The 15,523-nt window shown below is 42.8% G+C and overlaps 1 protein-coding gene across 1 annotated transcript in view; it reads left to right on the forward strand.

Annotated features, from left to right (window-relative positions):
* The window catches only part of JAKMIP3 (Janus kinase and microtubule interacting protein 3), a 194,596-nt gene extending 181,414 nt beyond the window's left edge, over positions 1–13,182 (forward strand). The window contains exon 23 of the mRNA XM_073546384.1: positions 2,759–13,182. The gene's annotated coding sequence lies outside the window, so the exon portion shown is untranslated. The remainder of the gene's footprint in view (positions 1–2,758) is intronic.
* Positions 13,183–15,523: the final 2,341 nt, after the last annotated feature.

A 15,523-nucleotide genomic window follows, 5' to 3' on the forward strand; every position in this document is an offset into this window, starting at 1 on the left:
CCGAGCCGCGTGTGTACGGGGTGTGTGGAGTGGAGCCGAGCCGCGTGTGTACGGGGTGTGTGGAGTGGAGCCGAGCCGCGTGTGTACGGGGTGTGTGGAGTGGAGCCGAGCCGCGTGTGTACGGGGTGTGTGGAGTGGAGCCGAGCCGCGTGTGTACGGGGTGTGTGGAGTGGAGCCGAGCCGCGTGTGTACGGGGTGTGTGGAGTGGAGCCGAGCCGCGTGTGTACGGGGAGTGTGGAGTGGAGCGGAGCCGCGTGTGTACGGGGTGTATGGAGCGGAGCCGCGTGTGTAGCGAGTGGAGATGTGCGTGTACGGGGTGTAGGGAGTGGAGATGTGCGTGTACGGGGTGTAGGGAGTGGAGATGTGCGTGTACGGGGTGTAGGGAGTGGAGATGTGCGTGTATTTCGGCATGGGGGGGCCCCATTTGAAAGTTCACACCGGGGCCCATAACTTTGTAGTTATGCCACTGCATGGTTGACTCTTATCCTTACGCCTTTGAGGAGAACTATAACTCCCAGCATGTACAGCAGCTCCTATGGCATGCTGGGAGTTATAGTTCACCACAGAAATGGTGATTTTCTTTTGCGTAAGTGGCATGTTAGCAGAGTGGACATAGCTTTTTTTTTTTTTTTTTTTTCTTCTTCTCTATTAATGCTTGCCTCTAAGGCTATGTGCACACATTGCAGATTCCGCTGCGGGTTTTTCCGCGCGGAAACGCAGGTAAAACCGCAGGTAAAGTGACCTGTGGTTTCACACCTCTACTATGTTAAAGGTGTGAAACCGCTGCGGAAACCGCACAAACAATTGACATGCTACAGTTTGTAAACCGCAGCAAAACCGCGCGGAAAAAAACACACCGTGAGCACAGCGTTTTTGAAACCCCATAGGCTTTCATTGTACTGTACCATGTCAGCGGAACTGCTGCGTTTCCGCAGGGCCAAAACCGCTGCGGAAACGCAGCAGAATCCGCAACGTGTGCACATAGCCTTAGCTTCTTTGCTTCTTGGGCTTCTGCTCGTGCACTGTCTCACACTCGGACGCTGCTAAATCCCTTCTGGCCCCATAGACAGGAGGAAGTGGGCAGTCCGATGTCCTGATCATGAGCTGCAGTGAAGCAGGGCTGGAGCAGGACAGAAAGGCTCCCCCTCCCGCTGCCTTGTCTCTATGTTACCTCACTGCAGCTCCTGATCAGGAGTCAGGACATCTGAGCGCGGCCACCAACTTCATCTTGTGTAGCGCGGCAGCACTGATTCTACCATAACAGCATGAAGTGGGTGACTGATCGAGCGGCCCTTTACAGGGACCGGCCATTCTAGCATTTGCCAGAAATGCCCGATGGCCAGTCCGGCCCTGACTGCAGCTCTCCACACAGGTCATGACCTATGTTATCCTGAGAAGGCAGTCACCAGTCTCACTAGGGGGCTTTACTTAGAACCACAAAGTTGAAACATTTCACACCTTCCAACTCTTTTGAAGAGAGATGCCAATTGAAGAATGACACTATCTATCTATGAGAACGGTTACACAAAGAGTTTCAGAGAAAAATAATGTATTCATTGGTAAAATAGCCATGGTTCAGTTACAAACCAGCAATTAGAATATTAACATGAGAGGCTGGTCTAGAAATTGGATCTCCATGTCAAATCTATAAATTAAGCCTTTACACAAAGAAAGATGTTATTATCACAGTGAGGGGCAGCTTAGCTGATGTGCTCCATTTCATATTCCCACCCTCCCTCGGGGACAGAATACCCGACGGCAAAGTTCGATATTTCTGTAAGTTTATATGTCACTTTTTATTTCCATTGTTATATCCTTTTATTGTAAGCACGGTACCTTTTATATTAAAGCTTAAAACTTTAATAAATCTGAACCTTGTTGCTCTAAAGAATCCATAGCCTTAGAGTTTGTGCTCCTGGTGATTGGCACCTGTGTCGGACTGGGGTGCCAAGGGCCCACCAGTAACACTGACTTTGAGGGGCCCACTTTTCACTTGCATACGAATATTACACTCCCCTCCTTCACAAATTTACCTATATCTCTACATAATAATAAACTGGGTAGTTTGGTTAATGAATGATGAGATGCTGCTTTTTCTCTACAGAGTAAATTATGCCAAGTACTGCCCATATAGTGAGGATGGGGGCCCAGAGTGCACAGGGGCCCACCGGGAGATTCCCCTGTTACCCTGTGGCCAGTCCGAGCCTGATTGGCACATAGTAGTACTTCCGGGACTCATCGCCTGTGTGTTCGGTGAGTGGTGGCAGCATGAACAAGTATGAGCGGAGTGTGTGGTCTGTGTCGGGGTGTGATTTATGCTCCTACTGCAGCATAGAACAGAGGTTGAATGCTGGACTGAGTGAGAGGAGGTAGATTAACCCTTGCAGGCGCAACCCTGAGAAGCAGGTACGTGACAAATTGGTGGCAGCGGTGGGATATACGAATATATCCTCCCTGGTAAAATCATGACAGAGTTGTATTGTTTTTACATTTTAAACTCATTTTACTGAATTCATGCTATCGGTAATATATAAAGTCAAAATTGCAGTCGTTGTGCCCCTGTGTATAAAACCGTGCACCTCACATCCTTTTACAAGCACGACTCTGCAGAGGGGATGTTTAACTACCTGACATGATTTATTACAAAATGTAATTTGGTCTCATTTTGGTAATGGAAACTTCTATCTTAGAACTTGGCATATTGTAAACTTTCTGATTGACTGTAAACTGTAACTGTTCTGTATGTTGTGTTTTATAGGAGACACCAGACATCTGTATTAACCCCCCCAGAGCTGCCATTCTCTAAACCCACCGGACTCCACTGGGACCAGAAATCAGTGTTTTCAATCATCGGATTCCAGAACTGACAGATCCGTAATCAACTCATCATTCTACTTCCCATTTACAAAAAGTTCACCCTCCTTTAAAAGAAAGTTCCGCTGAAGATGGAAGCTAAGGTTGAGATGTAGCAGAGCTGAGTTTCTAGCCAGATTATCATTCTGCCGGACATTTGCCTCCTTCTTTACACTGATCTTACTGGAATCACGCAGTGCCATCTTGACCTCTCAGTGGCTAATGTGTGTGTTTTTTATCCACTAAGCCAGGGGTGCAGAATCATTTTTCTGCCAAGGGCCATTTGGATATTTATACCATCCTTCGGGGGCCATACAAACGCCACCCACAAGTTACATCCTGACTCTGGCACTGGTGTCAGGACGTAATCTTTCATTGCATGCCCTTCAGTATTCATTAGTGAACATTGGTGTGTGCTAACAGAGCAAGAAGAAATTAAAGAGTTTGTGGCAATCAAAATACAGCTCCTTGCCCCAGAATGCTTTCCCTGAGAATCTGCCCGAGGGCCTGATAAAAGGTCATCGAGGGCCGTAAATGGCCCTGGGGCTTGAGGTTCCCCACCCCTGCACTAAGCCATCACTGTGCTTAAAGCGGAAAGCTAAATGACAAATTCAGCTCTGCTACATCTGTGACTCCATCGCCTACCTGTGAAACATGCTGCCACTCGGTGAACATAAAATGGGACTAAAATGTGTAACCTGGCCAAAGGTTTGTGTGTTGCATCTAATAGTGGTGGGAAAATGTCAGATACTGAGATGTCACTTATTAATAGAGACATGACATAGAAATAACGGGTCGGCCATGCCGAGTTCACGTCCACACAGGACACGCAAGCAGCAGATTTTATGCAGCTGATTAGTGCCTGGAAAATCCATGGTGTTTTACAGCGCCAGTATTAGGGATATGATTTTCTTATATCCTAAACTGAGAAAATCTGCAGCAGAAGTTGATCTTCAGTGTTGATTACAAATCTGCAACATAAGGTTCGAAAGAATTGATCACTTTTAATATCAGCATGGCATCCATTTTTCTCATCTGTAAAAAAAAAAGTTATTCCTACAATTAAACAGTAAAAAAGTGCAGCAAAAAGGAAATAACAGCCCCATAGACTATAATGGGGACGTGTTCTGTCCATGATAACTCCCATAGAACGCGCACATGGAGAATAGACATCAAGATGTGGTTTTATGCCACAGATTTCATCCTTGTCAGTAGGGATCGTGCACACAACCGTATTTTCGGTCTGAGGCCGATCCAATAAAAACATTGGATCACACTTAGACCAATGTTATTCTATGGGGCTGTGCACATCTCTGATTTTTTTTCCTCAGACCGAGCCGATCTGAGGAAAAATTGCAACATGTCAGAGCTTGATCAGATACTTGGATCACACTCGGCCATGCAAGTCAGTGAATCTGTGGAAACCATTGGACTGAAGTCGGATGACATCTGAGTGCAGTCCGACTTCTGCACACTCGCACAATGGAGAAGATGGAGAAATTTGATTCTCCATCTTCTCCAACGAGAGAATTGGATCACACTGTGCTGATCAGAGTTTGAACAGAGTGTGTTATGGATAATCAGCCCAATGCTCTTGGTTGAGATAATCTACAGAATTCTGACCCCAGCCTAAAGAGCTGAAAGGATAAATGGAGTATATAGTCCAAAGTAGAATACAAAAAAAATTTAATTCATGATTGTACAGTATATACAAGGCAATACATAATAAAAACATATCAGTGAAAAAGTTGTTCACAGCAAAGACCAGGTAAAGAAAAGAGAGGAGCGTAGCACCACAAATATCAGGGAGAGCATAATGAAAAAATTAATATCAATATAAAGGGACAGTGCTACATGTTCCGCATAAAATACTGCGGGTGCATGAGACCATATCTAAGGAGTTACAATTATATTACATGTGGTGAAATCCTGAGTCTCATTACCAACCTTAAAAATGGCAAAATGCACCTGACTGTTAATAGCTCTCACCCATGTTCTTATCTGTGGTGCCATGCGCACAGCCCCGACGCGCGTTTCAAGTTGGATTCCTCAGGGGGCCGTAGGGAAGAAATCCGCACTATTGTATTACACTCTGAATGCATCCTTGATAGGAGTGTCCATACTTATTGTCCGTAACAGTCCTGATACGTAGGCTTAGGACTGTGTTTTCAATATTGAACTATTATGGTTTCTGTTTTGATGATATTGTATTATAAAGCACCTAAAGGGTTCATCCACACAGGACTAATCTGCTGGGGACTTTTCACTGCAGAAAATGTGCAGTGAAATTCAAAGCAACAAAACTGCGGAAAATTTAATTGTGGAAACACTGTGGATTTCACCCTTTGCATTGCTAAAATGTTTCCAAATCGCACCCAAAGTAGTACCCCAATCAGCAACGGAAAATCCGCTATATATGTCCCATGTGGATGTTCCCTCACAGGTTCTGAGTAGAAAACGATTTGTCTGGTATCAAGAAACGGATTTAAAAATGGAACGTTTCTCCAAAAATCCAATGTGGGAGATCGCCCTCGATATAATGAAAGTGAGCCTGTGAAAAACAAACGCCATTAACAGGCAGATATGGGGTTAATCTGCTGGTTAATTGTGCTCTCAGCCTGCCTGGTGCTAGCACCGATTCAGGTTCAGTCACCGCTCTGTGTGTAGAGAGTGGTGGCTATAACTGCGCCCCGGCACTGACTGTCAGCAGCTCGCTCAGGGCTGGCTATCAGTCAGTGCCGGCTGTCAGTCAGTGCCGGGGGCACGATTACAGCTATTGCTCTCCACACACAGAGCGGTGACTGAACCAGCGCCTCCCTGTGACTAAAACCAAAACGCTACCGGGAGAAATAGTTAATTTCCTCCCGGCATCGATGCTCTAGATGCAGGCACTGTGCAGGTTCAGAACACTATTAACCTGCAGATTAACCCCATATGTGCAGGCTAATAGCACTTTTTTCACGTGACAGGGTTCTTTTAAGATATGTTATAGTATTTGTTACATTTCATCCTTGTTTTTGCTGCTTTTCACAGACTCTGTTCTTACATGCTTTTTATTTATGAATTTTTCCCTATTAATGTCACTGAGGAAAAACAATGTATCAATGATGTGACGGTTTAGGAGTCAGGGACGGCAAGAACTTGTCCATGGCAATTTATACCAAGATTTGATTTACACTGCTAAAACATCCGAAAAACACAATATACAGTATAATCTGAGCCTCTTCAGTCCGACACTTCATCCATCGGGGAGTGGCACTGTCTTTGGAAAAAAGCAGCAACGATTTGTTTTTGTTTATTTTTTTTTTTTTCCGGCAGCTCTAAACTTAGATTTTTTTTTTGCCCATCAAACAAATCTGCATTGGTCGGTCCAGGAGAATTCCCAAAATATAAGTAATCAAATTTCTTCCTTTCTGGATTATGTTGCATTTTCCTAAGATGACGACACCGCAATGTCGCCTGCAAAGCGTATTATATAGACCTCAATGCACATAGGGTTAATGTCAGCTGGACTCTCAGCAGTCTAAAGGTACTGACTGATGCACCAGCGGTCAGGATCGCTGGTGCATCGCTAAGTGGTCGCTAGTGAGCTGCCACACAGGCAGATCTCACCAGCGACATAACGGCGGTCGCTACTTACCTGTCAGACGAGGCGATCCTGAGGTCCTCCCTCCCGCGTCCACGCGTCGCTCGTCAGCGCCACAGGAAACTGACGAGAAACGGTCCAGGACGTTCTCGCGCAATCAGCGATAACCAGCGGGGGAGCCGGTCGGAGGTAAGTATCAGACACAGCGATATCGCTATAAAAACCAGTGACGTTATAGCGATATTGCTAGCGATATCGCTTAGTGTGACAGGCCCTTAATATTTATGGTCCCCCCCCCTCCCCTCCGGACAACTGATAGTTTGGAGAGATGTCGATTGGGCATGTCCCAGTTTTGGAACTTCCAATCGTTTTGTTCTTTCGGAGACGAGCCGCCGGCAGAGATGTCTGGCAGCAGCTTTCTCATGGAAAACACTTGAGCTCTCGGCCGTCACTGCCCTTTTGCACTAGCTAGATTAATGAGCCAAGACCAAATTTTATGATACATTTTCATGTCTTCTTACCAGACCTAAGTGGTATGTTTGGGAGAAAAGCGCTTTACTGATAAATGGTGCTATACTGTATAAGTAACAGACAGTGGTTAGGACATGGTGTCAGATGCATGGCCACTTCACTTGCCAACTCCTGGCAGTCCGTGGTCTTGTGATTGTGGTGGAATGGGGAGCATAACTAAGTTTTGCAATTGGGTTTCATTAAAAATTTTGCACCATTTGTCTCTTTTTCACCCTTTTGCATTTAGCTGGCTGTGGCATGAGCTAACGGAGAGTCTGTTAGCGAGCTTGTTCTGATAGAGAGTTTGTAGCTCATATTGTATTTTGCTGCATGTGTTCAAAGCTCTGCCCACGGTGATGCCCAATGGTCACACAAGTTTAAAAACAAATAATGTGATCATTGAACATCATGGCGGGCAGAATTTCAGATTTATTATTTATTTATATAGCACCATTGATACATGCCGCTGGACATCACCCAAACCTTTTTATCGGTCTTTTACTGAATGCCTCTGTGCTGATTTATGATGACACACTACATCAAAGTGTAACTGAACATTGCTAGGGTCATAAATCAGCTAAGAGAGTTCAGAAACAGGCAGCTTGAACCGTTACAAATTCCCTATTAGTACACGCTCACTGAAGGATTCTCAGTCAACTCATTCTGCATTAGTACACGCTCACTGAAGGATTCTCAGTCAACTCATTCTGCATTAGTACACGCTCACTGAAGGATTCTCGATCAACTCATTCTGCAGTTAGAAATGTGCAGGGAAACAAAGAATCTGCAAAAAATCTAAACAATGCAAAATTTTTAATGAAACCCAATGTTGAAATTTATTTTTTACCCTAAAATACATGGCATTTAAGTAAAAAAAATAAAAAAAAATCCTTTAAAAATCTAAGTCCTCCAAGATTGAGGTTTTTTTTTTTTGAAACGTTCAGATACTAAAAGGTAATCCAAACACTCTGTGAGGCCGTTTCCGATGTTGTGTCATGGCGGAGTCTTCGGAAACACTAGTATCTTGGGTTTAGGAATGGAAATAGATTCCTGGAGCGGCACATATCACTCACTCCATCAGTCCCCTGTATATACAACTGCACAGCAATTACCGCGCATTAAACCGGAAATCTTCTTATAAACCCGCCATGCATTGTGTAATGTATGTAGCTTTTCTTAATCATCCACATAGACATTTCCTAATGAAAGTCCCGCTTTTTGCCTTTTACAGTCACTTTATACTCATGGAATTTCAGAAACCCCAGCGCATGTAAAGTATAAACTAGGGTAAAAGGACAGTCATGGTGTACCATCATCCCTTTAGGGTTCTTCTGTCATTATATAAAACACTCGTAAAGACATTTCTAAGAAGCCCATAAAGGAAGATTTACCTATGCTGCTTGCAAGATAAGATCTTGGGCTTGTATGCTATGCCTGGCATCTGGCTGAAAAGGACTTTTGGGAGGGGCATTGCGAACGGCCAATCAGAGCCAGACCTCTTATCACGAAACTCCTCCCAAATATTGTTTTCAGCTTGATGCCAGGCTAGGCACAGGTTACAACACCACAATATCAGGTCCCGGCTTATTTTAAGTACACTGATTTCACTTAAAGAATAACCATTATTTTAATTTTTCATAGACTACAAAATATTCATATTCTTATTGGCAAAACCCTCATCTTTGTCTTCCTGAACTCATCGTTCAATCTCAAAATTCTCAATTTAGGGGTAAAATGTGTCTTCAGTGAATACAGACAATCCCATTACTGGAGACAGGAGATGACAGTTGGTGCTCATAAAGTTCTATGGAGAATTGTAACTGTCATTTCAGGAGCCTTGCAGCAGAATGTCCATATCTGCCTCTAGCTCCTCCTTCCCCTTCTCCATAGAGTTTGATAAGCACCAACTGTCAATGGCAAAATCTATAGTCACTCATTATACATTTTACAGATTTCACCTATGACTTGAGAATGAAAGACCAGTCTGGGAGGAGAAAAAAGCTATTTTTGTCTGATAAGATATTTAACAAAGTTTTTTTATTTTCATGTGAATTATTGATTTATGAAATAAAAATTAAAACCACAGTTAGTGCTTAAACCTCCTTGGGCCTCTCTTATGCCAGGTTTACACTACCCAGCTGGCGGCATTAAACGACTGCTGATCGGTTCTATGTTTGCCAGTCAGCAGTCGTTTAATTGCCTGTTTAGACAGGCAAACTGTGCTACAACAATCTGCGCTGAACAATCTGTAATAGTCTAATAGATCATTTAGTGTGCATAGGCTGCCATTGTTCTCGGCAGCACAAGTTATGGCCTGCAAATATGTGGTTTTCATACATGCAGTCACATGCCAACTAGACGTGCATGGCCTTACCCAATACAAGTAAAATGAGTGAGACAGTACACGTCTAGTCGGAATGTGGCAGAAATTATACAAATTGCATTCTTGCCGTCATGCACTCACTGACTGCACAGTGACTGCAGACTTATACCCCAGGGCTGGACAACCCCTTTAAAAGTCTTCTAATTCATGGTGAAGATGCTTTAAAGGTGTCCTTTTCTGGCTTCAACCTTGTTGCATATTTTTGACCTGACAGAAGGGATGATTACTGATCACCCTTTCTCGATTTGTCCATCATTTGCATCACGATTCTATATTTACGCTACAGTTTTTTTTTATTTTGAGATTGTTGCCCATCTTTTTCACATCACACATAGATACGCGAGTTTAATTGCCGGCGACATAAAGAGACACAAGTGTAGAATGAACGTCTATACAATCTTCCAATAACACCATTGTGATTCGTGTACGCCATATGTCCGACCGGTCATCATTATAGTAGTATAGGGTTACTAGAGGATTTTTGGTTTTCTCGCCATTTACAGCATGAAGAATACCCAGCTCTTTCCTGCAGTGCGAACACCGACTTCTGTGGGTATTTTCCCACATTTTGCCATTTCCACTAAGTAGCCATATCTACTTTATAGCAAGTAATCGAATGTATAGTAATGCAGATCTGAAGATCTGTGGTTCTCCAACCCCAAAATGTGCCCATTGCCGTGTGGCTGGCTCTGCTTCACTTCACCTCGCTCTCATAAGCATGCGTGCTAGGATCAGAGAGCGGTAAATATTTGTCTGGCACCTCTTATCTGTAAGAAAGGAAGGGTTCAAATCCAACAATGCAGTTCTGTGTTTAATAGCTCATGCACATAACCCAATTTCTTGGACGAGTGCCGTTTGTGGTTTTCAAAGATCGCACTCGTACCCATGATACTCTATGGGGCTGTGCACATGTCCGGTTCTTTCCTCAGACCAAGTGATCCATGGAAAAGATCAGCGAGGTGTCCGATTTGGTGATGAATGTTGGATCAAAATCGGCGATGCAAGTCTATTGGTCCGTAAAAAAAAAATCGGATGACATCTGAGTGTGATCTGATTTTCACGGACTGTCGGAATGGAGAATATTTTTTTTTCTCTCCACGCCCGACAAAAACTGATCCTACTCCGATCAAACTTTGATCAGACTCTGATCAGAATAATCAGACACCATTTTTCTAGGTTGTGGGGAAAACGTTTATGTGACCAAAACCCTAATTCAGGAGTAGATGTCAGCAGATGGTTTGGCTCAGGCTTGGACTGGCCCAGAGGAGAGCAGGAGAATCTTCTGGTGGGCCGCTGTGCAGGAGTGAACCACCACCCTCTTCTATGAGCAGTACTTGGCACAATATACTTGTGCACTGGGCCGCCATCCATAGTCAGATCAAGAAATGCCGCAGGTAATGATTTCTTGGTCTGGGACCAATCCGGTACAGCGACTAATGGATGAACCCAAAATGATGGGATCAGTTTTGGCATCGGTTTCCTTCTGACATTTCTGAACTGGGGAGAACGCACCAGATAATTGGAAACGACGTCTTACATGAGATCTGATATTGGAGAGATGTTAATAGCATCACTGACATATACTAGGTAGTGGCACGTCTTACTATGGTGGCCACGGAAGATACAGAAAAGATTCCACATGTGAACTTCCGCCAGTGACAATGATTGGAAAGCTTCTAGTAACCCACGCGGGAACATACACTTGGAATCCTAATTTGTCATCTAAATTAGCATAACAAAAAATTGAAGAGAATTGAATGAGCGTATTTTTAAAAATGTTTTTGATTGTATTTTTTGTATCTATTTTTTTCCTTTAAACCTCCCTTCTGGCAAGTAAATTGTATTTTACCCCATTCCTTAAAGCATCTTACGACTAAAATCCACTCTGCCCAATGCCAGTAATCCACTTGTGATGCGCGATTATTTGGTGTCATCTTTGGCACAATTATTATCATAATATATAATTTTTTTTTTTTAAACAAAACTTTATTTGTCACCGTTTTCCATACTTGCCTGCTAATACCTGTCCCCGCTCTTCATTCTTCACCCGCCGTCATCCATTTATGTGCCATCTACATTAATAATTAACAATTTGACCCTTTTCCCTAACCCTTCCCAAGTTTTGGGAATCTAGAATTCCCTGGACCTATAGTCTGGGAATAGTGATGTTAGCATGGCTGACACAGCATAATGGGGTTATCCACCCACGGGATCGATATTATTTTTTTTTTTTTTTCTCCTCCTTAAATTCATGTCTTTAGGGCTAAAAATCACTTTTGCCATTGTGTTTCATTACGAATTTTGCACGGTTTTACTTTAATATTCACTCAGCTTTGATGTGGTCTATGGTCATAAATCAGCTGAGAGGAGCTCAGAAAAAGACAGATAGCTGAGCGACAAAATCTTTTATCAGACCGCCAGAAAGAACTCACTGATGGATTCTCAGTTAACCCATTGTGCAGAGAGTGCAACGTAGAAGTTGTAAAAAGCAAACGGTGCAACTTTTTTTTTTTTAATAAAGTCCAGTTGAAAAAAAAACCTAATTTTGGTCAAAAATACATTTAAGTAAGAAAAAAAAATTCTATTCCCCTAAGGTGGAAAAACCCTTTTCCCTTTGCCATTCTGTCTGATCTGCAAGCAGCCTCTTATAGAACACGATTACATGAACCGATTGGAATATGTTTATGTAGGATCGGGTTATTCGGTATAACTTTTAATTTACGGTATTCATTTGAGCTCATTCCGGGCTTAGGAGTCAAGTGGGCGGGCTTAATCATTGATTAACATCTCTGTATTACATTTTTTTGCCATCCTGAACCATTTTTATCAAGCATATGCTGTCTAAATAGTATTATAAGAAACTGTTTTATCTTCCATGTTTCTTTATGTCAAAGTTTCCATAAAGGTTACGTGGCATGGTCAGTATGTATTTATATTAGGGATCATTTCTTTCCTGCTTCTTACGTAATGGGAGCGCTGCTGTTATCATTTATGTCTAAACTAAACATCACATAAAGGGGTTGTCCAGGATTAATATTAATTTTTGTATTATAGACAGCGCCCCTCCTGGCTGTGTCTGGCATTGCAGCTATCCCTATTCAAATGTGGATGAGCTGCAGTACCTAACGCAGCCTCTAAACAAAAAAATGGCGCTGTTTCCGAAAATAAAATGAGACCCTGTTTCTCCAGTCCTGGACAACCCCTTTAAGGTACAGCTTCCATCGCTGGCCCTATAGGAACACACAATATATGAAGCGTATACAGTGCACATTGTATATATACTCTGGCTGTTGTTGTAAATGTTCCATTCCAACTTTCTGTAGCCTTCGGTACAACCCCGAGTGCCTTACACTGTTGTAAACTGAACTCTTGTTCTAAGATATCCGATCCTGTTTTACTTGGGGGTTGTATATTGATGCCAAATGGGGTCCTATAGCAGTTCCACCATTAGTACCTTAATGTGGCTGGTGTGTTTTAGCACAGTTTTTCGGTTTAGTTTAGACTCAGGGAATTGTATGGATGGAAGAATATATGTATTGTACATTTTATCTGCTGTAAAAAAAAAAAGAAGTCCTATGTAAATCATGTAAAAAAACTATATTTATTGTATGGCCAAAGGCGCCCGAACCGCGTGCTTTCTCCGGATTACTATATCTTCTATCTGTAATGTTTGGTTTAGTGCTGAAACTGTAACTTTAGGTCTTCAAATGGGACTTTTTTTGTTTGCCAGTTACAAATTTTACACATATTTTTGTAACGTGATCTGATAAATATATATTAAATACTTTATATTTATTTGTAAAGTCATTCCTTTATTGTCAACCTTTATAATAAAATTGCCTCAAACTGCTGCAAATTATTTTTTTTATGCAATGAATGGAAAATTCACCATTTAGGTGGAAATGAGATAATTTCTTTCGATTTTCCAGAAAAGAACGTCTCTTAAGACCAAGTCTGTCAATGCATTTACAAAGACGTCCCGCTGTAATACTGCAGGTGTCCTGTGGTAGCGCTGCAGGGAAATTGAACATGTTTGCTGATGGATTAGAGCTAATGACTGGGGATTCTAGCAGTTGGGTAACTTATCACATGGGAACCCCTCCAGCAAGGACCCAAGGTTTCCCATCAGAAAACTATCCACTGTGTGTTATAGCAGCTTTTTATCTTAGCCTGCAATGCTTCATGTCACCAGTGATGGCGCTGCAAGGAAATTGAGCACAAGTTTTCTCATCACTTGGAATCCTAGCAGTGGGAAATCCTGTTTGTAACTTAAAGGGTCTGTCCGTCTTTGAGGCCTCTTTTCTTAAGTGCATGTAATCAAGATTAAAAATATTTTTTTTGCAATTGGGTATCATTATAAAATTTGCAAAATTTGCCGTCCTGTAAGTTGCTTGGTCCTGCCTCCATGGATCAGACTTGACTTTCTATCTGATCCAACAGAACAACAATTGGATTTGGAGCTGGAGAATTTTGGAAACCAAATCATCACCTTGACCTCTTTGCTTCAGGATCAATATTTGTAGCACTTTCGGGCGGCATTATCCTGAAGAAAGAGGTCACTTCCATTAGAGAATAATGTTACCATCAAGGTGGGTCCTTGGTATGTACCAGGGACGGACTGGGAGTAAAATTCAGCCCTGGCATTTGAAATCACATAGGCCCGTGTTGTTCCTCTCCCCTGATGCTCCGTCTCAACTGCACCCTGAGGAGCAGACAATGCGGCCCACGACTGGTCCAGCCTATCTGGCATTTCCCAGAATTGCCAGATGCCCAGTCGGGCCCGGGTATGTACAATAATTAGGTAAGTGGTAGGAGTCACATTCACATGAGTTCTAGGGTCTCACAGAAGAACATTGCCCAGAGCATAAGAATCTCTCTTTCTCCTTCGTCCCATAATGCGTTTCTTGCCTAGGTTAGTGCCCACACTTGCTCCTGGACCCCCTCAAGGTGTGAAAGAGAAAGTGATTCATCATCAGACCAGACCACCTTCCTTCATTGCTCCACTGCCCAGTTCGGAAGCTCGGGTCCTCATTGTAGGCACCACATGAGATGGGCAGGGGGATGCATTTGCTATATGGCCCAATGCACCAAACTGCAGCGCTCTGCAAGTCCTGACGCCCTTTTTATATAGCCAGCATTACATTTTTCAGAAATTTGTGCAGGCGCGGCTTTTTGTGGTTCTAGACCAAGCCGACTTACGTTGGTGTCCTTTGATTGTCCATTCCCCTATCACCAGTTGACTTGACTTGGACCACTTTCAGTAGGTGCTAACCACCTCGTACCCTAAGATCTGCCATTTTGGAGATGTTCTGGCCCAGTCAACCTGGTTATTGCAATGTATCTCTTGTCACAGTCACTCATATTCCTACAATTTCCCATTTTTGCTTTCAACATGCGAACTTCAAGAACTGACTGTACAGTTGACTGACAGGTGCCATCGTGACAAGATATTGTATCTCCTTCACCAGTCAATGAGAAAAGATACAACTAATTCCATGTTCGTTGCTGATTATGATGTAAAATCCAGACTCCAGGGTTTAAGACCCATTTTCTGCGCGAGTCTTTGTATCAGTCTCCATAGTATCCTGCATTGACAGAGAGACAGAAGGTAGAAATCAATACTTGTGTAAGGATCGTTGATCCCCATGGAGTAAAATGGTCGGTGAGCAAAGAGGAAAGATGACAAAGGACGGAATGTCGGGAAGTAGAACCTAACCTTCTGTCCATTAGATTCTGCAAGCAAATAGAAAATAAACATTCTTCCAAGCCAGTATATTATTGCAAGGAGCCATTATAGGAGGCGAGAGTTTCTGTCCTATGGAGGAATATTGTGGGGTTTTTTTTGCTGCTGGATTCAATATAGATCTGATGAATTAAAATGTGTGTTATGCTCCACCAGATGCAAAGTGCACAAGGTATAACTCTGTAGGTTTGCTCCATACATATCAATATTGCATGTATGCAGCCAAGGAAAGCTGCCTGTCTCTGCACTCGGGAGTTATATAGGCTCAGGATACAAACCATATTAATCAGGATTAGACAGGGACTACCGGGCGCAGTTCAGTTTGTTTATATGATTACGCTTTATGTTATTTTATTAATTGTCTGATGTGTTTGTTTTTTTTGTTTGTGAGACAGTAAATTGGAAGAAAGACTGTCAGAAAAGAGACATACACGTACTCCCAAGCCTT

This window comes from Dendrobates tinctorius, unplaced genomic scaffold (assembly GCF_039654945.1).
Source record: "Dendrobates tinctorius isolate UK_male_01 unplaced genomic scaffold, ASM3965494v1 ptg000147l, whole genome shotgun sequence".
Lineage (NCBI taxonomy): Eukaryota > Metazoa > Chordata > Amphibia > Anura > Dendrobatidae > Dendrobates > Dendrobates tinctorius.